The sequence below is a fragment of the Lycorma delicatula genome, chromosome 10 (assembly GCF_047948215.1).
Source record: "Lycorma delicatula isolate Av1 chromosome 10, ASM4794821v1, whole genome shotgun sequence".
NCBI lineage: Eukaryota > Metazoa > Arthropoda > Insecta > Hemiptera > Fulgoridae > Lycorma > Lycorma delicatula.
Window position 1 is genome coordinate 27178014 of NC_134464.1, and position 23534 is coordinate 27201547.

Here is a 23534-nt window from a genome sequence, read left to right on the forward strand (position 1 = left end):
TATTTTTGGTACTCTGGGCTGGATTTTATCAGATTGACGTGGTAGTGAAACAATAAATCTGCCTTGATTGTTCCTTGTGGTATGAAATTACTAGTGTGTTTCACATGTAGAACTTTCATTAACTGAAACATCAGAATCAGTTGCATGAAGTTTCCAAAAATTTTCAAATATAGTTGAATGATCTAAGTTATTGTTGCTTATAAAAGGGGATGTAACAGTATTCTTATGTTTAAGTAATAGGAAGATAACCGGTGAGAGTATATTCTAGCTTAGTCTCTTGAATATCTTGAATAAATTAACAAGCTAGAATAAGATCTAAATAAAATTGGGCTCTGATTAAATGATCCAGCCCAGCGGACCAAAAAAATGGATAAGACCAGATAATTAAATAATTATGTAAAATATCAGTTATATGTGAAGTTCTAATATTGTTTTATATACATATATATATATAAATTGCAGCTTGAAAAATTTAATTTCCATTGCTGATCTTCAATAATAATTAAATTATGAATGAACGAAAATATTATTTTGGTGTTTTCTTCACTACATAGAAACTGGGTTCGTAATTTACATTAACACCATTACCTATATAATATTTGTGTAATTTAGTTTTACTTTGTTTTTTGGCCATATTCGATATTGTAATCATTATGGATAAGGACAAAATTATGTCAAAGAAAATCAATTAAGGACTGTATTACAAGAATTGGATTATTCGCAGATAAATAGTCAGCATAGAGTAAATAATCAAAAACATTCTGTAGACACAACTATTAAACAATTACAATTGCAACTTATCAATTTACCATCGTTTAAAGGTGACATTCTTGAATGGCCTCACTTTTTTAATATATTTAATGATTTAATCCACACTCGGCAAGATTTAACAAATATTCAAAAATTACATTATTTACATTCGTCAGCAAGAGACAAAACCTTAGCCATTATTAAAAATCTTCCAATAATTGATGAAAATTATAAAATCGCATTAGATTTATTCATAAAACAGTTTGATACTAAATCTATCATTGAATATTTTAATGCAGATTGCATTTTAAAAATAATTTTTTTTGAAAAGAGAATCAGATCTTCCATCTAAATTCATTAATGACATTTCTTCATTTGTCAACATGCTTGAAGGAATGCAAATTCCAGTTTACATATTTGATTTCATTGTAATCCAGTTTCTAACAACAAGGCTAGATTATAATACTGCCAAATTATGGAATTCAGTATTGGAAATGCAAATGTTAAACTACAACAATGCATTTAAATCTTATCGCAAACATCCTACTTCAAACATTAGCAAGATTCATAAACTACATAATGTTAGTTACTATTCTAGATCTAACATTAAACATAAGAATACTGTTACATTCCTTTTTGCAAGCAATAATACCTTAGATCATTGAACTATACTTGAAAAGGTTTGGAAAATTTATGAAGCTGATTCTGATGTTTCAGTTAATGCATCTTCTTACATGTGAAACATACTTCAAACTTAATACCACTAGAAACAATCAAGGCAGATTTATTGTTTCATTACCACGTAAATCCGATAAACTCCTGTTAGGTGATTCTTTCATTAACACTAAAAAAAGTTCTTATATCTGGAACACAGATTATGAAAAAATTCTAATCATAAAAGGGAATATTTCACCTTTATGGGATGTTTCTAATCTGCTCCAACATTATGGTTTACCATTTCATCAATGGTTCTCTAATAATCATAATATTGCTACTCCTGAGCATAATTGTTCTGTTCCTTTAGCTCAGGAACATGACTTATGTACCTTAGGCATTTTATGGAACAACTCCACAGACACATTATCATTTCAAATTACTCATCTATTGATACAATTTATACTGAAAGGATTATTCTTTCTATTATTGCAGTTGTATTTGACCCATTAGGTCTTATTTATTGGTCCTATTGTTTTCTATCATAAATGTTTTATGCAATCTTATGGCAAGATTAAAATTAATCGGGATGACAGATTACACACACTGATGTTATCTCAATGGTATAAATTATACAATCAGTTGCATTTAATTGAATTAATTAAAATGATAAGTCCAGTTAAATTCAACAATGGCGATGAGGTTAACTCAACCCAAATAGATGGATTTTCAGATGCCTGCATAAAGGGTTACGGCTGTTGTATATACATTCTAAGTTTATTTGCTAATCAAACAATTTTATGTAATTTACTTTAAAGCAAATAATGCTACCATGGCTTAAAGTATCGGGTTGTTTACTACTCATGTTTATTAGTGAAGGTAATAAATGCTCTGAATATACATATTGATGAAATTCATTTGTATTCAGATTCAACAATAGCATTGTCCTGGATTCATGGACATCCATCTGCTTGGAAGGTATTTATGAGTAATAGAACTACTGAAATTCAAAGAGATACCTCAAATGCTAAATGGCACTTATTAAGTCTTTGAAAAATCCAACTGATGTATTGTGTAAGGGTTGTAATCCAAGTAAATTAATTGATATTTCACTTTGGTGGGATAGTCCTCCTTGGCTCTCTACAATTTTCATTTCATTGATCAAATACTCATATTTACTTTGATAATAAGGATCTGAAATGTCGTATAGAAAAACGTAAAAATATATCATCATCTTTTAGTTGACAATAATTCTCATTGTTATATAAGCTAATTCGTACATTTAGCTTTTATTTCTGATTTATGCACAATCTTAAATTAAATCGATCCAAACAAATCGCTGATCATTTAACTACAAGGGAAAGGTAAGGGTCAGACTCTTACCTTTTTCATAAAACCGTCTCAACATGTACATTCTAGTAATGAATTAAATAAACTTAAGAAACATCAAATTATTTCTAACCAAAATAAAATCATTTCGCTTGACATGTTTCTGGATGACTTAGGATTATTACAAGTTACTAATTGAGAATATCGTTAAAATAATAATTAATTGATATTATACTTTATTATTGTAACTTATTATTGTGATTTATATTACGATCATAAATGTTATATATTGTTATTATAATGTAATATTCTGTACTTATATGCTCTTCTAACCCTCTACTGTACTATTATACTATATTTACATGTTCATATATACTACACGCATGCAAATACACAGACAACACAAACAACATAAGTACACACACTCATAGATATTATATGTTAGACGTGATAAGTCACTAAATGTGCAATGTCTTCATTATTTACACTTTCTATGCAATGGGACCATGGTTACTTAGACCATTGGATACATCTCTTGTGTCATGAACAACATATTTATAGAAATCTTACTCTCTATAAGATTATAGGTACAGTTTTCCAAGAATATATATTTACATTTATTATTAATATTATGAGCATTATTGATTATTCTTATTACTATTATTATTATTACTTTTATACAGTGTCATTGATTTGTGATCACTATTATACACTATTGATAAAAAAATGTAAAATAAATATACTTGGTTTATCTTGTATTACTGAATCATATTAATGAAATTTGTATTAGTATAACATTTGTGTACCTTATATATTACAAGAAAGAAGAACTTCTTTTTTGACGGGCAGTATGTTCAGATTCAATTGTTTTCTTTGTCCTCTCGCTTAAATGTAAACATCTCATTTTCTTTTTAATTGTTAATGAACCAGCTGATCTTAATTATTGTTAAAATTATTAATGTAAGAATCTTTAGTTTCCTTTAAAATGTTAGAGATAACATTACTAAATCTAGGTAGACAGAATGTTTTTTTTTTTACTCTCCGGGTCCGCAGTTAAGCAATTTTTATCCACAGGGGATGAGATGAATGCTTTGTAGCATGTGTGAAAAATCCCATGACTGACGGGGATTCGAACCCACGACCTCCGGTTGAAAGATTGAGACGCTACCACTCGCGCCACGGAGGCCGGCAGCATATTTAATATATAATTAAAAGTATGAAACTATTGTAACAATGTTATGATTAATTCAGTGTAAATTTAAAGTAAGATACTTGGTTATCCGGCAATTACTTAATGTATACAGTTTACACAACCAACGAATTACTCCGCGGTTGGAATTGTTGTACAGTTACATACAGCCTTCCCTGTGTAGTGAAAGAAGTATCATTTGTACGACTGAATATATTTCCGTTTTCAAAAGGTTAGTACATTGTTACGCAACATCGTTAAATAAAGAATCCAATTTGAAACGTCTGTTTCATAATTCTCATTGGCGAATTCGCTAGCCGTAACTCAATAACAAACTGTTTTCGGACGTATGTTTGTAGAACTTTTTTTTTTATGTTCAAGCTCTAGAATCGGTACTTAGATTATTTCTCATTCTCCCTGAATCATTTTGTGTATATCTAATAACATAAATATAAAATCTATAGTTTACATTTATAAAATACCTTTTAAAAACATCATTTACGATAAGATATTTTCGTAACTAAAAGTTTGAATATAGTTTATAAATTCTATGCGACGATGTACTTGAACGTTAAAAATTTATAATTAAAATAGAAACACAAGAAGAGAGAAGACAACTGAGAATAATTATTACATTCACAAAATAAAAACTAACAGGAATTCAGACAAATAATTTTAACTCACAGTACGAAAACACATAGCACGACGAGTCTTTCCGTGGTCAACATTTCACTAAAAAAATAATAATTCTAGCTTATCCGATAACACAAAAATAACCGTGAGCAGAAAGTAAAACATTAAATAAAGTCTTTAGAAAACTAAATTCTTGTAAAGAGTTTGACGCGACGATATATTGTCAAAAAAAAACAAAAAAAAAACAATGTTTACAGCACCGAGACACACACACCCAACGCACACAGAGAGCAGACTGGCGACAGCTCTTTCTTTTTCCTGTTTAGCCAACGGTAACTACCGTTTAGATAATTCTTCAGAGGATGAATGAGGATGATATGTATGAGTGTAAATGAAGTGTAGTCTTGTACAGTCTCAGCTCGACCATTCCTGAGATGTGTGGTTAATTGAAACCCAACCACCAAAGAACACCGGTATCCACGATCTAGTATTCAAATCCGTGTAAAAATAACTGGCTTTACTAGGACTTGAACGCTGTAACTCTCGACTTCCAAATCAGCTGATTTGGGAAGACGCGTTAACCACTAGACCAACCCGGTGGGTTAGACTGGCGACAGCTGACATCGGCATTCGCACACAGGTCAGAATTGAAATAATATTTGGGTTATGTTGTTTTATAACACCATTCACTGATTTGCTGACAAACCCTAGTCCGTTTAATGCGAATAGGCAAAACTGTGGTTTCTCGAACAACGTTGTGTCTGCGACCTTGACCAAAAACTGAACAAACAGCCTTCACTAAACATATACCTTATATTCTGTAATATAAATTCATATTTTGATAAATAATTAAACGAGTCTATAATATAAATTATAAATTCCAACCGTGTCTGAGATTCGAACCCGGAACCTTCCGGACGAAGCTTCTTACGTAGGACGTCGGTCGGCAAACGGTTTAGTTGATGTTTGTTGATCTATTAAATAACATTATATTTCCTGTTCTTATAAACTAATGTTTATTGAAACATTAGTTTAAACATTTATGCAATTCTTTAATAAGAATTGCATAAATGTAGGAATGTAGGTTGTTTATAGGGTATAACGCAACATTGTGGTATTTATCTGGCCGTCTGTTACGTTATTTATTAGAAACATAAATAATAGATTTAATTATAAGTTTTAATGATTATTTTTTTATCCTTTAATGCTTTATTTAATTTTATAAGTAAGTTTAAAACAATCATATTAAAAACTGGCCGTCAGTCGATATAGTTGTTAGCTTCTAAATCTGCTGGGCTCGGGTTTGATTCTATTATTCCTCGCTCGTTAAAATACACGTGTAGGATATTACGAAGTCGTACTGTAAATAAAACAGGAGAAATTTGATCTGTTATTGTTACATTTTTTTTACTTACGAAAACGAATAAACTTTATCGTAATATTTTTAATGTATTTATTAAAATTAAAGGAAATTAATTATTATTTTAAATAAAATGTAATCAGTATAATAAAATGACTAATCTTGATTTAATTTAATTATATCGAACGTCTATATAAGAAATAGTGATGCTTTTAACTTGTTACTCGTTCAGAAGTGATGGCCGTTACGTTAACGGTTGTATTTGAATTGTACCATGGCGTGATCAGTACTGTCCGACGGTAGCCAATCAGACGCGAAGGAAGACAGCTGGCTGTTCTGTTCGTGATTAACAGAGGGACAGCGCGAGAGAGGCGCAGAGGGTCAGTGAGGGGAGTGATTCCCCTCACTGTCGCACTCCACCCTCGCATTAGTAACCGACTGACAATTCTTTTCTTTTGACGCGTCATCAAAAAATTAAACAAAAAAATAATTATCTCTAAAATTCGTCTTTGTAAAATAGTCCTCTATGAGCTATGACCGATAGAATTTTATAAATGATATTTGTCATCGGCTATTGAACAATTTTTTTTTTTATTTATTAGTATAAAAAAATATTTTATTACATTTATTTATAAACATTTTGTTTTAATCGCAATCTGGATTTTTTGAAATGGATTTTAATAATATATCGCAAGCGATGTATTTACAATAAATTAAATAAAACTGTACCTTCAAACTAAATTAAATTAATATACCGACGGTACACGAAGGGTTGATAAAGCTTTTTATTTAATTTAATCAAATCTAATGTTCCGTCTTGATAGAACTACATGTGTACAACATAGGTTCATCAGTAATACAAGAATTCACACGTGCATGCACGCTTGCAAAGGGAAAATTTCTTGTTAATCTGTTACCAGATAATTACAATTTTCGCTTTTTAATTTTTATTAAAATAATAAATAACATTTACTTCTTAGCAAATGTTATACATTCATAAATATAAATGCACGGAAACATCAGAATTTTTAATTTACGAAATAATTTACACGAATTACATTTACCGGTACAAAACGAAGTTCTGATAGTCTATTTTAGTATATATTTTGTTTTACTTTTTCAAATAATCACAAAACATAGTATTATATTTTAGATAGAGTATACATAAACGTTTATGTATACCCTATCATCGTTATCGTTTAGATAACGATGATGAAAGATTAGCGTTTAATAAAATACTTCAAAGCAACACAGTGTGATTTGACCCACTGTAAATGAAATCGGGTTATTATTCTAATGAAAATTTATTACCTAATTAGACGGTCCAAACATTTTACATTACGTATAACAGAAATTTTACTATTTTTGACAACTATATTTATATTTATATATTTCTTACTGAGACGTGGATCACGCAAACTTTATCCATATTTAAAAAAGTCAGGATTTGCACGGGGTGTCGGTAACTTTATGTAAGAATTCAGTTTCCACGAGATGGTTTACAAAGGTTTATTCTGTTTTGTGTTGGTTTTGTTTGTTGAACATGTCCAACTTGCTTGATACAGTGAAATGTAGAACAGACTACAATTTAATTGTATACTCAAATTTGTGACAGCGTATATTTAAGTAGGTTTTCAAACAGTGAGAGTTATTTTCAATAGTAATATCTGTAATATCACTAAGCAAACGTTCAAAGTTCTGAAAAAAAGTTGTTTTTTTCTAAGTATACTTCTGTAAACTATGTTTGGAAAAATTCATTCTGTTCTTCAATAAACGGTAAAATTAATATTTTTTCACGTTTCAGGGCCGGTGGTAGGCAAGGTAGGCGATGCCTATGGCGGCAAAATTTAGTAGCGACAAAGCCGCCTGAATTAGAGCGCAAAAAAAAAAATAACTACCCACAAAAATATATTTCGATTACTTAAATGTAGAAAATAATATTATTTACTATTTATTAGTAGTTTTGTTTATTTTTTTAAAAGTATATTTAAATCATCTCTGAAAATAGTAGGCACTAGTTTTAGTTGTCGTTAACTCGTTAAAAATGTAATTTTTTTTCAATAAAACAATTTTCCGTAAATCTGTATTAGTATTATTGTCTTAATTCAATTATATGTCATTTTTCTGGTTAGCATAGTTCTTTTATAATTCTGTTTTTTTTTAATTTTAAACTTTTTTTGAAGTTTGGCGGGGGCGGGATTTTTGGGGTTTGCCTACGGCGGCAAAAACGCTAGGGTTAGCCTTGCGTGCTTATCTGTTTTAATTTGACGCGTTAACTTTATTCTCATATAAAATGGGAAAGTAATAATTCAAAATTAATCGTGATAAAAGCTAATTAATAAATAACAAAAGAAAATTTATATTTTAAAAAGTCGATATTTTAACGCGCCAACAGGAATCGTTTACACTGCTTCTGAGGCCGTTATCGCAAGATCTGACTGACGAACACTGTTAAAAAATTTAGTATTTATAATTAAAACTCGAAATCTCTGGTTAAAAGGCAGTCTTGCTACCATACCATCAGGAAAATCAGCATGATATTATTTCTTCAAACAAAGATATCCAATAAATCATATATATATCCATTTTTACTTTCCCGTCTAGATAGCGCTGTAGGTATAGAAGGGAAAGTATTGTAATCAGTCCAATTTGGGCATATGTGGTTTTCACCGGATCTTGACGTTTTGACACCTTCTTCTTCTTCTCTGTTTTTCCTGTTTAGCCTTCGGTACTACCGCTTAGATAATACTTCAGAGGATGAATGAGGATGATATGTATGAGTGTAAATGAAGTGTAGTCTTGTACATTCTCAGTTCGACTCATTCCTGAGATGTGTGGTTAATTGAAACCCAACCACCAAAGAACACCGGTATCCACGATCTAGTATTCATATCCGTGTAAAAATAACTGGCTTTACTAGGACTTGAACGCTGGAACTCTCGACTTCCAAATCAGTTGATTTGGGAAGGCGCGTTCACCACTAGACCAACCCGGTGGGTTGACGTTCTGACACCTAAGAAACATAAAAGACCGAAGATTGTTATCGATTAAAAAATAACAATAATTGCAAAATCGCACCCCCACCCCAAAAAAGACGATTGTTTTTATCGTATTTCCGTAGAAAAAAGTCTAGGAGTGTCAATTGTGGGTTTCTCCCAGGCCAAAGCATAAGATTAGGAAATATTTCATCAAAAGGCCTCGTCGAACGCCTAGGCTAAAGTGCGAGAGCGCACCATCATGTTGAAACATTACAGCAACGTTACTTTCTTGTTCAATTCGGTCGACTTCCGGGTAAACGTACATTTGTAGCACGTCTAAATAAATATTCCCTGTATTATAATGCGTATGATATACTTATACCGTGCTCATGAAAAGATAATAGGTCTATCGTGTAATTATTATTTAATTTGATACTAATTTACAATACTAGAATTAAAAATAAATAAAAACAATTAATATTTAATGGAATTGAACATATAGTGGAAGACATGAAAACAGACACAAAATTAAAACTTGAATTATCTGCCATAACTCGGCTATTTTTTAACCGATTTATAAAAAAATAAAAGTCATTTTGTTTACAATAAAAGGCTTAATAACATACATTTTGATAAAACTTATATTTATGGAGAACCTTATATTTATATAATGGTTCAAAAAATTAACATTTTTTGATTTTGTAACATTTTGTAATTTGTTAAGGTATTTAAGTCCTGATTTTTTGCTAATTTTAAAACTTTTATAACCAAGACGTTTACCAAATAATAATGTGATTCTTCTATCTGAACTTGACATATAAATTTTTTTATAAAAGTAACAAAATGACAGTTGGGGAAGAACAAAGAAGAAATTGCCATTTTTCCTATGGATATTTTTTGTTTAGTTTTTAAAATAGAATCCAAAAAAGTATAGCCAGCTCACCATTGTATAAACATTCTGTATTAATTTATGTAAACAGTAAATCACAATTCCTGGTTAAACCAATTTCTAACATCACTCATCGGAATTACAATATATCTTGTCTTTTCATTATTCTCTTTCATCTTAAAGTAAAATTATTATGGAATATTCTTTTGTTCTAAATAAAAAACAGAAGTTTAATAATTAAGAAGAATATTTGACTCGTAGTTGTGTTGAAAACGGGTTATAGACCTAGGTTTTATTCATAAGGACTTAAAATTTAAAGAACTTTGGCTTCTTTCGGTTGCACCTGGCACCTGATGATTCAGCGGCTCCATACAGTTCACGCAGCTCCTTTGACATGCACTCAGCTCCTGTCTGCATCACTCGGCTCTTAACAGGTTACACGGCTCCTTTCTGATACACTCGGCTCCTGACGATTCAGCGGTAACATACACAGTACATAAGCAATCTGTTCACTTCATTCTGTCCTATTCCAGTCTTGTAAGAGACTATTGCAAGTCTCTAAGGACTCATCTAGTCTTATCTCACTGATTACATTTATTAATACGATAAACTTACTTAAAGATTTATAAGTTATTAATGTTATACGTATAAATGATATTTACAATTACAATTAAATAATTATAACCAAAAGAACTCAAGAATTATTTTATTAAAAGAAACATCTCCACTTTTCAACATACATTTTTATTGGTCCTCCGACTGCGAGTATATATAAATCTACAAAACATTATTCAATAAATTACTGGATAAAGGGATTCACAGTGTCTAATTCTACATCATTTATGTAAGATCTTTCTTAATTTACTGTACATTTAATTTACATTATATCATCATTATTGTAATATCATTTAATTTATTTCATATTAAAATTACATTATCAATAATTTATATTAATTTAAATCACTATTATGGAAAAGAAACAATTAATTAAACAAGGAGGATCAATAAAATCCTCTAAGTAGAATTGCCACATTTACTGACAAATTTGATCCATCACAAGGTGATAGTCATGCCTTGTAAATTAAATTAAGGAATCTTCTTGATTTACAATGCAAATATGACCTCATTAAATGAAAACTTGAATTAGATTATGACAATGATGTTTTATCATTGCATCATGAACAGGTCAAGGAAAACTAGTGTACTATATAGAATGCAAATTGCAACATCTAATACATAATATTAATCAAAAATCATCTAATCAAGAAGTTGGTACAAATACACCATTTAAACAAGCTCAATTACAACCTATAAATATAGCAATATTTAAAGGTAATGTCTTAGAATGGCAGTGTTATATTAATATATCTTGTATTTATTGATTTAATACGTAATAGAGATGATTTAACTAACAATAAAAAATGACACTATTTACATTCTTTAAAAAATCAAACTAGCTATTATTAAATTCCAATAACAAATGAAAATTATCTTGTTGCTCTAGAATTATTAAAGGTGCGGTTTGACAATAAATATGTAATTGCTTTTCATAATGCTGAAAGCATTTTAAAATCAGGTTCTGTAAAAAAAGAATCTGTAGATACTTTTTCCAATTTTATTAACGAAATATCCACAAACGTGAACTTACTTAAAGCGATGAAATTTCCTATTAATACATATGAATTTATTGTAGTTCAGTTTTTAACATCTAAATTGGATCATAACACCTTAAGATTATGAAAGAAAGGTTGTCAAATGAGAGGTTTCCCACCTTTACAGACTTCATTGAATTTCTTTATTCTAGATGAAAACTTTTAGAAAATATTAATTTATCCATTTCAAACACGCAAGTGAATACGTCATAAAATACAACCAGATCTTTAACCAAAAGTTTTAATTTAAATCCCAATAAACAATACAAAATTCATAATGTTAGTTATTATGTAAAATCCAATTTGTATCGATGTTCATTTTGTTAATCAAATCATTACTTATATCAATGTAAAGAATTTTTAAATTTGTCCATAGATAATTGTAAAAACTTTTTGGCAAATAATTGTTGTTTAATTGTTTATGTAAAGGTCATTGTATTAATCAATGTTGTTAAAAGAATCTGTAAGATTTGTGATAAGAAACACAATACACTCGTTCATATGAACAAAATTAACATTCTAAGGTTGATGGCAATAAACTTGAAAGTATAACTTATTGTTTGTTTAAAAATCAGTCAAATGAAAATGTAATTTTGTCAACAGCTGTATGTAATACTACTGATATACGTGGTAATACGTTTTCATGTAGATTACTGTTAGATTCTGGTTCGCAAGCAAATTTTTTTCTTTCAGTTTTGCCCGCAAATTAGATCTTAACTTAATAAAAATAATGTACTTATTTCAGGCATAAATAATTTATTAGTTTAGTCCAAATACACTGTTACACTCACATTTTTTTTTTTTTTTATCATTTATTTAGTCATTTGACTGGTTTGATGCAGCTCTCCAAGATTCCCTATCTAGTGCTAGTCGTTTCATTTCAGTATACCTTCTACATCCTACATCCCTAACAATTTGTTTTACATATTCCAAACGTGGCCTGCCTACACAATTTTTTCCTTCTACCTTCCCTTCCAATATTAAACCCTCACATTATAGAAACATTTTGTTCAAGTAAAATGCGTTGTTTTACCAGATATTACTGACAGCCTCCCTTCATCTGTATTTTACATTTCTCACTTCAAATTACCTCAGTGTATTTCTGGCTGATCCCAATTTCCAAATACCAAATAAAATTGACGTACTAATTGAGCTGAATTCTACTGAGTCTTATTTTACCTGGGAAATTCATTTGTAATTTCAGATTTCCTATTATACAGGAAACTAAATTAGGATATATAATTAGTGGTCGTCTTCCTAATAACAGTGAGTGCAACAATAATGTTGCATCTTTTCTTGTACATAACACTCATAAAAATGTTATGTTGATCTACTATACTCAAGAATTTCTGGGAACTTGAAGAAATTAATACTGATACTTCAGGCAATGAAACCTCAACATGTGAACATTTTCAAACAAATACTATTCAAAATAATTACAGAAAATTTATTGTGTCATTACCATGCAAGGCTAATAACATTCAACTAGGTGATTCCTTTGTCAAGGCTAAAAATAGATTTTTATCTTTGGAAAGTATGCTTAACAATTCCAACCTTAAATAAGACTGTTCCGTTTTCATACAGGAATATTTAGATTTAGATCATATGTCACTACTCAACTCCAATGATTTGTTAATAAACAAATCGAATGTGTGTTATTTACCTCACCATCCAGTATTTAAACCATAAAGTTTAACTACTAAAATTTGAGCTGACTTTGACAGTCCAGCGAAAACCACTAACAGTTTATCCCTCAATGATACTCTCTTAGTTGGACCTGTAGTTCAGTAAAACTTGATTTCCATATTGCTTAGATTCAAAATCAATAATTACATCATTACTTCTAACATAGTCAAAATGTATCGTCAGATATTAATTAAATCTAGTGATTCCAATTTACAATGTATACTTTGGCGTGATTCTCCAGATAGGAGATAAAACCCTACGCATTATGTATGGTAAGGTATGAGACCACTTGTACTTTTGAAAACAATACTTCCTTTCCTTTAAATCAAAAACAGAACTTATGAACTTTAGGAGTTTTATGGAATAATTCCTCAGATAAGCTAACAAACTGTTCGTGCTAATGATTTTAAAAAGTTGCATTTGATTGAATCCATTAAAATAGGTCATTTCATGAAGTCCAACATTAATAGTAGAATTGTTTCTATTGAAATACATGGATTCTCTGTTGCCTCCATAAAGGGCAATAGCTGTAGTATTTATGTAATAACTGTATACACTATTAATACAATTTCCTCTAATTTACTTTGTTCCAACCAAAACTGGCACCCTTAAAACGAATTACACTCCCAAGACTTGAACTTTGTGGTGGTTTACAACTTAATAGTTTATTATTAAAGGTAATTAATGCTTCAAACATACAATTTGATGAAATACATTTTTACACAGATTCTACGGTAGTACTACAATGTATTCATGGACGACCAACTAATTGGAAAGTATTTGTCAGCAATAGAATTTCTGAGATTCAACAAATTACCACAAATGTTGATTGGCATTACATCGAATCTTCTGATAATTCAACAAATGTATTGGTTAGATCTTGTTCACCAAGTAAGTTAATTGACATGTCACTTTGGTCCTCATTGGCTTACACAAACTGCTGCCCATTGGCCAAAAGACATTGATATTACATTCAATAACTAATATAAGTGCTGAATGTCTAATAGAAAACTGCATACCTATTGTACCATCATTTGTATCTACTGTTGTATTCGATTACATAGAACAATTTTCGTTAGTACATACTTTAAATCGCACTTAGTTTTTGTTTCAGATTTATTCATAATGCCAAATCAAGACAATCCGAACGAATTTCTAGTCCTTTAACTACTCTGTAACCAAACCACACTCTTATCTTTTTTATTCAACAATCACAACACATACATTTTAGTGATGAATTAAATAACCTTAAAAACAATCAAACTCTTTCTAAACAAAGCAGTCTTATTTCATTTGATTCATTTCTGGATAATTCAGGCTTACTACACTTAGGTGGCAGACTGCATCACTCTCTGTTACATTACCAAGTGAAACATCCTAAAACTAACATCACAAAACTAATTATTAATGCTGAACACTTGTGATTCTTGCATGCGTTCAACTTATTCATCATTCATTTAGACAGAAATATTGGATAAAAAACGACAAGAAAGCTATTTCCTCCATCATTCGTAAGTGTATGATATGCTTTCAATTTAATGCAAAAACCCAAGTACAACAGCTTGGTCAGCTAACGTCTTCCAGAATTATTACTTCCCAACCATTTTCTACTTGTGCAGTTGACTAGGCGGTCCAATTATGATATATGTCCCACCACTAAGGCTATCATTTAGTTTCTGATCTGAATTCACAGTCGTTCATTTACAGCAACATCATTTATTGCAAAAGCGTTTTCCACCGTGTAATCTTTGTGTTGGAGACTTAGTATTAGTTACTAATGAAAATTCTCCACCCATCCAATGGAAACATGGAATTGTCACACGGGTCAATCCGGGCCCTGATAATCTTGTAAAAGTTGTTGATTTGCAAACAGCTAACGGTCCATTAAGAAGACTTATTCATAAATTATACCTGTTACCAAGCACAGATAATTAATTCAAATAATATTTATATATATATATATATATATATATTTTTATCAATTTAAATATTTCATACAGTATTTTCTTTAATTTCATTTGATTGTATTTTTATAAAATGTATGTGAACACACTTATACATATTGTTTTTAATTACTCAATTGCATTATTATTTTAATAATGTATAAATGTTATTGTCCATATATGCAATTAAACCTTTTGTTATTCGTTCACATATTCATTATAAATTGTAACATATTTATAATTGTAAAAAAATTCATATGATTCATTTTATCATTTATAATAATTTAATTCATATATCTTATGATTTTTAACGAGCAGTATATATATAGACTTAGGTTTCATTCATGAGGGTTTTTAAAATTTAAAGATCTTCAGCTTCTTTTGCATGTACTCGGCTCCTGATGATTCAGCGGCTCCATAGACAGTATGTAAGCAAGTTCCTCACTTTACCATTCAGTCGTATTCCAGTCTTAGAGACTATTATAACTCTCTAAAGATTCATGAAGTCTTATTTCACTCATTACATTTATTAATACAGTAAACTTACAAAGATTTACAAGTGATTAATGTTATACACAAATGATATTTACAATTACAATAAAATAATTGTAATCACAAGAAGTCAAGAATTAATTTATTACAAGAATCAGCACCACTTTTCGAGAAAGGGGTACAAAAATTTAGTAGAATAAAAAGCTTTTGTTAGAGTACCTCATATCTCACTTATATAAAGGGAATAAATGACCCTCACATTGAAGAGGAAACACCAAATTTAAATTTAAAACTGTTTGAAGAAAGAAAACAAATGCACTTAGAATGAGAAAATATTGGGAAGAAAGGAAAAAGAAACATCAGAAGAATAAATTAACTGCAAACTTATGCATGGATCTACATGACTGAAATATTAAAAAACCTTTCATTGCAATCAAGGAATAAAGGTTACAAAGATGGTTCTTTTATTATAAAAAGTGGATGAAATGTAGAGCTTCAATTCTTGATTTTATTTATCTCAAAATAAATATTTATTGTAATAATGAAGAATTGTAATATATTATGGTGATATGTAGGCACAGTGAAAAAAAAAATACTGAAAATGCTACTGTTTTCATTGTTATATGAGTTGCACAGTTATTTGTAAAATAGAGAAGAGAGTAACAATATTAAATATTAAAATAAGATAAGTTCATATACCAGAAGTTGTAGTATTTTGTACTTGAGCTGTTGAATTAGAAAGGATTTATATTATAGAAGTTCACATTTACCAGACAGATAGCTCAGACTGGTTTTGTTTGCAACCTTCTAGAAAAGAAACAGAGTTCTTAGACACTATCACAGGTAACTTAAGAGCAAGGAAAGAAGGAATGGTAAATCAAGAACAAATACTTTATTTGAAGTCGACTGGGACTAGAACATATTCTACCTGGTGATTTATGTTACAATAATGTTAACTTAATATTATTAAATAATTGTACTCTACTTATTATTTATCCAGGAATCTGTGAATAACATACTGATTATATATATATATACACAGTTAGGTCAATAAAAATAGTAAATTAATATTGATAAATATGACAATAGATGTTAATAAATAATTTAAGTATAGTATTTTAATTTAATCTATATTCTTTATTAGGTTTTGATAAGTTCCAGAATAATATTTGTTTTTTAATACATTCATAACACTTTTACTTGACTTGTTTCCCGCGTAGATTTTAAAAAACCCGTCAAAAATGGCGGCAGTTTAAGATTGTTTTACATCTCGCCACGAGATAACGCGTTAAATACATCACGTGACGTGTTTGTTTATTGTTAGCGTCATTTTCAGCCGTATAGTTAACGGCCGTTTACTTAATGTGTTAGTCCAAATAATCTTACTTGAATGCTTAATAAGATAAATAATTTGATAGGTCTACTGATTGTGATTTTTGCAAAATACCAAAGTAAATAAATGAAATGAATAATGAAATCCTATTTTCCGCCGTGGTCCTTTACTACAAGTAAGTAATGACGTATAATTTTCTTTATTGTTTTTAATATGAATGTGAGTTTTTGAACCCCGTTACTTATTTACGGTTGTTAATTAATACTAATTGTGTTATCTAGGTAATATAAAACTATATTTTAAGACGTTATGTTTGTAGTTAAATTTTACCAATCTTTTTGGTGTATCTTTTATCCGAAACTTTTATACTGTTTTAATATTATTTTTTGGCTCGTGAACAAAATTAATTTTTATTGTTCGTGCTTGCTGTTAGTTCTAGCTTCCATGGTAATAATTATTTTTAATATTAGTAAGACATACTGCTTATTGCTGAATAAGAAGTATCAGATTTACCCAGCCTAGCTTTCTTTTTCCTGTTTAGCCTCCGGAAACTACCGTTTAGATAATTCTTCAGAGGATGAATGAGGATGATATGTATGAGTGTAAATGAAGTGTAGTCGTGTACATTCTCAGTTCGACCATTCCTGAGATGTGTGGTTAATTGAAACCCAACCACCAAAGAACACCGGTATCCACGATCTAGTATTCAAATCCATGTAAAAATATCTGGCTTTACTAGGACTTGAACCCAGCCTAGCTAACTATTTACTTCCTCACACAAATGATTTAAATGTAAACCTCAAACATTTTTGTTTATATACTCAAATTTGTAATAATGCTATTGTGAAATGCATAGTGCATTTATTCATTGAACATTATCAGAAACAAATGACAAAACTACTAAAGTTATTAATAATTGAGTTTCAGATTAATGTAATTTTTCTTCCAAGTCATGTGTAGCTAATTATTGGCTCCTCTTGGAGTAAATAGGCATGAAATAGTAATTAGCAGCATAAGGCATTTTGGAAGAAAGAGTTCCATTAATCTGAAATTGGTAGTCAAACTTTAAACCTAATATGGATTCAATTCAACGTAAATGTAAAACAAATGTATTTAGAGAATTAAAACTAGAATTCAGATTTTTAAAGAAAGACAAAATCAGTTTTTCTCCAAGGGAAGTAATTTTGTTAAATTATTTTAAAACAAATTTTAATTTTTCCCTTTTACAAAGCAATTCAAAATTTATCTTTATTTGTGATTATAAGCTCAAGTTATATCACTTGAACACTTCTTCAAAATTCTACTTATCTTTTGATCTCAATGTGTCTAATAAGTACTACATGTTAATTAATTCTTAACAGTATATCTTCTCATATTTTTTATAGTAGATCATTCTTTTTATAACTAACTCAGCAGTCAGAGTTAGGCTTGGGTAAGATAAGATGATGATTCCACAACATTGTGCAGAGTAAGATCCTGGAAATTGAAAATTAAAGTAAAATGTTAATGGCCAAATGATGAAGGCTTAACAAACCTCAGTCAAACCCCTGGCTAGCCTAGTTGTACAGTGAAAATATTCATGATGCTTCTTTTATATATATAATAATGTTCTTTTAAACCATTGAATATCAAACTTTTTCACCCATTGCCCACATTGAGAATCAAAACTTTTCTAGTGCCCCCAATATTTTTAAAATTACCATCTCTTAAAGATAATAATGGCAATTGCTGTTTTTTTAAGATGCACTCTTAAAAACAGCGATTGAAATTTTTGTTTTTAAATGTGGCATATCCTATTTCTGAGTTGAAACTTACATTTTAAATGAGATCAGTGAAAATGCATATTTAATCATATTTAGAATTATTTTTATTAAAATTGCTTACCAAAAAATTACAATTGTATATAGTTATATAACAACAATAGTGATAGCATATTCAATATAACAATACAGTAATTAAAACAAAGCTTTCGATTGAAAAACGTTTTGTACTAGTGTTGTAGGTATTTAATTTTAGTTTGAAATATCAGGAAAACATAATTTTTGCCTTTATCCACACAAGAAGAGAGACTTATAGGCCACATACTAAGGCATCCTAGAATAGTGACTTTAATATTGGAAAGACAGGTAGAAGGAAAAAATTGTGTAGGCAGGCCACGCTTGGAATATGTAAAACAAATTATTAGGGATGTAGGATGTAGAAGGTATACTGAAATGAAACGACTAGCACTAGATCGGGAAGCTTGGAGAGCTGCATCAAACCAGTCAAATGGCTGAAGACAAAAAAAAACCCACATTTATTTTTTCTTAGGCCAATCCCCAGCATCAAAATTTATGCAAAATCGGTCATTAATAGAAATTATAAATAGAATAGGTCCTTAATAACCAGGCCCTAGGAATTAAACAATTCACCTGAAGGTTATTGCTCAGTCACCCATAATTATGATCTTATTTCTGCCTTCCAGATAATACATAAACCATTTTAAAGCTAGACCTCTAATTTCAGTACTGTACATTTTAAATAAAAGCGAATTTTCAAATTCTTCATAAATATCAAGAAATAATACAGAAACGTACATTGCAAGTTCAGTATTCACCCTCCTGAAACCCAAATAGACACGAGTAAACAATTTTTTTTAGGTAAAAACTAACCAACTTTTTTTGATTGCTTTTTCTAGCAATTTAAAAAACTGAAATCTAGTAGAAATAATGAAGATGGACCACTGAATGTGAAGGTAAATGAGAAAAGATTATGGAGGTAAAAGAATTTTATTATTTTGGAAGTAGAATTACTAAAGATGGATGAAGCAGGAGTGATATAAAATGCCGAAACTAGCTTTCAGTCAGAAATATAATTTGTTTACATCAAAAATTAATTTAACTGTTAGGAAAAGGTTTTTGAGTATATGTTTGGAGCATCGCTTTATATGGAAGTGAAACTTGGACTATCAGAGTACCTGAGAAGAAAAGATTAGAAGCTTTTGAAATGTGGTGCTGTAGGAGAATGTTAAAAATCAGACGGGCGGATAAAGTGACCAATGAAGAGGTGTTGCTACAAATCGATGAGGAAAGAAGCATTTCAAAAATATAGTTAAAAGAAGAGACAGACTTATAGGCCACATGACAAATAGATATACCAGATCAGCAACACATGTGATGGATTATAATTCTGCACTGTCTTTTGGCAGGTATTCCCTCATTTTTAGAATATTGTTTTTTAACTGCCATAATCCACACATTTATTTTTCTTAGCCCAGTCCCCAGCAGTGCAATCTATATTTGAATTTTGAATGAACTAAAAACTAAGTAGTCTGGCAAAGAACATCTAGTGGAAAAAACTTCCTTATATGATAAAATTGTTTTAATTCATATAAATAAATATTTCTTCAAACTCTGTATATGCAAATCCCATAAATTTGTCATTACCATGAAGCCAAGTATTTAATAAAATTCATCTGGTATATGACTTAACATTTGCACTGTATACAAGCACAGTCACCATTCTAATATATTAATGAAACTAATACGCTGGAAGCAGATGATAAAGTAAAAATTATATTTGATTTTTAAAGCATTATAAGCTAATTTATTGACAAAACTATAAGCATAAATTATCCATATCACTGTGCATTATGGTTTGCAAACTATCAAGATAGGTTAAGTAGAGCAGTATCATCTGAAAAAGATGTAGCTTTACTATAAAATTTATGCAAAAGTAGGACATTAATAGAAAGTATAGAGTAGATCCAAGAACCATATTCATTAAAAATATTAGCAATTTTACCTTATCAGAAACAACATTTATATATATTTTATATTTAATAGTAGGCATAGAAGTGTACTGTTTTTTAATTCAGTGATTCTTTGCAGGTAATTCCCTCATATTTTTAAAATGTTGTTTTTTAGCTGCCATAATCCATACATCTATCTTGTTCTTAAACTTAATGATTCAGTCTTAATTTTGTGGTTGTGAGAATTTTTATGCCATATCTTATACTATCCATCTCTCTCTGAGAAATGGTAGTGCACAGCCTGATTTTATCCATGGCTTAAAATAAATAAACAGGTTTATTTTAAAATAACAGATTTTGATTGATTAATATACCCTAATATAATATGTAAAAAGTTATTAAACTGAAAATTAACATCGTCATTACAAGAATTTCCCTCCAGTCATGTTCATATAAATATGATCTTAATTTACCTTAATCCTAACCTCTTTAAAATCCTTTATGAATTACTTTGAGCTCCATTCTTAGAAATAACTATAGCAAAAGCCCTATGATCCTTAAAATGTGCCAGAATGACAGCACTAGAAACATTGTATTTATATAAAATTGATTTATAGAAAACGTAATCAATACAGGATGGCCTATCATCATCAGTATCTCTATTATCAATATTAACTAAGGAGTTGTACTCATTCATACCAAATAGTTTTAGATAATGCTTATAAATACTGTTTATTCTTTCATTAATATTTATGTTAATATCTCCTATTAAAAAAAAAAGTTATATTTTGGAATCATAGGAAGGTCTTCAAGGCCTTTCAAATCGTTTGCTTATTCCAGCTACAGACATCCAAGAATATAAAATGCTGTTTTAACCAATTTTTCTCCTTTCAGAATGTATCCCAGCCAGTTAGCTTTCTTATTTTTTCTGATTAAGCTTCTGTTCTTCTAAAATCGTATCATTGCTTCGTTTTTTAGTACGATTATAGTTTTCAGTAAGTGTTAAAAGAGATAAAAAGTTGGATGTAGTGGGTGAGAAAGTCAGAGTTGGCTGATATGAGATGCAAAATAGGCTTAATGAATGTGAAGATAGAAGGAAAATCTTGGTTAAATATTTAATTAAAGAAAATTTTAATATTTGGAAAACCATGAAAGATATAATTTATCAACAAACATAATAAACATTGCTAAAGAGAAATATTAATCTCAAGTCATTCACCCAGGAATGTTGACCAAGAGGTTAAGAGTAAATAAAGGTGTCAGATTGCATTGAGTATTATCATTTTAAATGTTTTTAATGGTTTTTGATGATTTGCTGAGGTAGGCAACTGAAGATAAAAAGAGTGGTGGGATTCATTCAAGAAAATTTAGAATCTCGACTTTGCTCATGAGATATGTACACTTCCACTTCATAATTTTTACAAAATAAAAAATTAATTAAATAAATTAATTTAGAATAGGATTCCAGCTAGTACAGCTACCATATCATTAATTGAAGATAAATCTAAATCATTGTGTATAAATTTACACCAGGAGATTCTGTCATAGTTACCTGATTGATTGAAAATAATACATAACAGTAAATTATTACTCCATTGTTTTTATTAATTGCAAATAATTGTCATCAGTTATAAAGATTTCAAGTTATTTAATGTTTGTGAATGATGTACACATTTTTGAACTGAATGACTACATTATGTTTTGAGATCATGCAGATTGTGTATTTAATTGGTGAATTTAAGTGATCTAGATATGAATAAGGGAAAATGTAATAATTATATATATATATTTATTTTTTTTGAAGAAGAGAATTATTCTCTTCTTCAATCAGTAAAAGGAATCCCCCTTACCTTAGTTGTACAACTAATGACATTGATCTAACTCATGTTGATAATGCAAGAGATTTTGAAATTTATTTCATTATTCATTTACAGATGTCTAGGCTTCAACAGAAGGATGGGGGTCCTTTTTTATAAGGGAATGTACATTAGTATATTTTTATAACAACCCCTCTGTATACAACATGTGATTGTATATAGCTCTGAGATTTAGAATCCATGTTATGATCAAGGCACTGCCATACAATGTGTCCAACATTGACTCCAATGTTTATCATTGTACACTCTGTCCCACCATGTGTTTAACATTGGAAACAATACAGTCTATTTTTCAAATGCAATAGTCTTCGTAATGAGAATTATACAACTGGCTTCTTACATTTTTTGTCATCTCATAAGAAATATGATAAAGACATGAGATCATGGAGAAAACTGAATAATGAGGTTAGGAGAGCAACACTAAAAGCAAAGAAGAAATAGTTTTTTGAGACCGCTCATATGTAGAAAATTCAGAAAAAAAACATTTTGGTATGAACTAATGTGATAAAATTTAAAAACAGTAATATGAGATAAACATAGGAATAGTTCACACACTAAAGAAATTTGCCAGTAAAAATTGTAAAGTGTTATAGGAAGAGGGAAAGATATTTGAAAGGTGGAATAAGTGTATAAAGGAACAACACTGCTCAAAAGGAAGCCAAATGATCTTATAAAGGCTGGAGTAAAATGAAAACCTGAAGTAGGACCAGTAAAACCAGAATTGGAAGTTTTATCAGCATCAACAGAACTGCTTATGTCTTAAATAGGATTTCAGGAGATAACAAAATTATGAAATTGGATCTACAACGATGGTATGTAGTCAGATTTTCTTAAAACAATCATGATTCAATTTGTTAGGTTTTAATCTTCTCTTCAGATTGGTATGTTTATAACTCTATTTTCTGATTTGTTGACAAATTCTAGCCCTGTATTGTGAAATCGACAAAACTGTTGGCTCTCGAACAACGTTGTGTCTGCGCCTTGACCAAAAATTGAACAGGTTTCAACTAACCGTACAAATCAGGTGTGGTCGACCTGC

General features: G+C 29.7%; 2 protein-coding genes across 4 annotated transcripts in view; both read left to right on the forward strand.

Moving 5' to 3' along the window:
- The window catches only part of LOC142331111 (beta-1,3-glucan-binding protein-like), a 190710-nt gene that overhangs the window by 110416 nt on the left and 56760 nt on the right, over window positions 1-23534 (forward strand). The window lies entirely within an intron of this gene.
- LOC142331109 (uncharacterized) overlaps window positions 1-23534 on the forward strand; it is a 54508-nt gene that overhangs the window by 1073 nt on the left and 29901 nt on the right. Inside the window, exon 1 of one of the 3 annotated variants that reach the window (XM_075376783.1) lies at window positions 16890-17063. The exons of the other annotated variants lie outside the window; for them this stretch is intronic. The gene's annotated coding sequence lies outside the window, so the exon portion shown is untranslated. Of the gene's footprint in view, window positions 1-16889; window positions 17064-23534 lie in introns of those variants that run through there. 3 annotated transcript variants of the gene reach the window in all.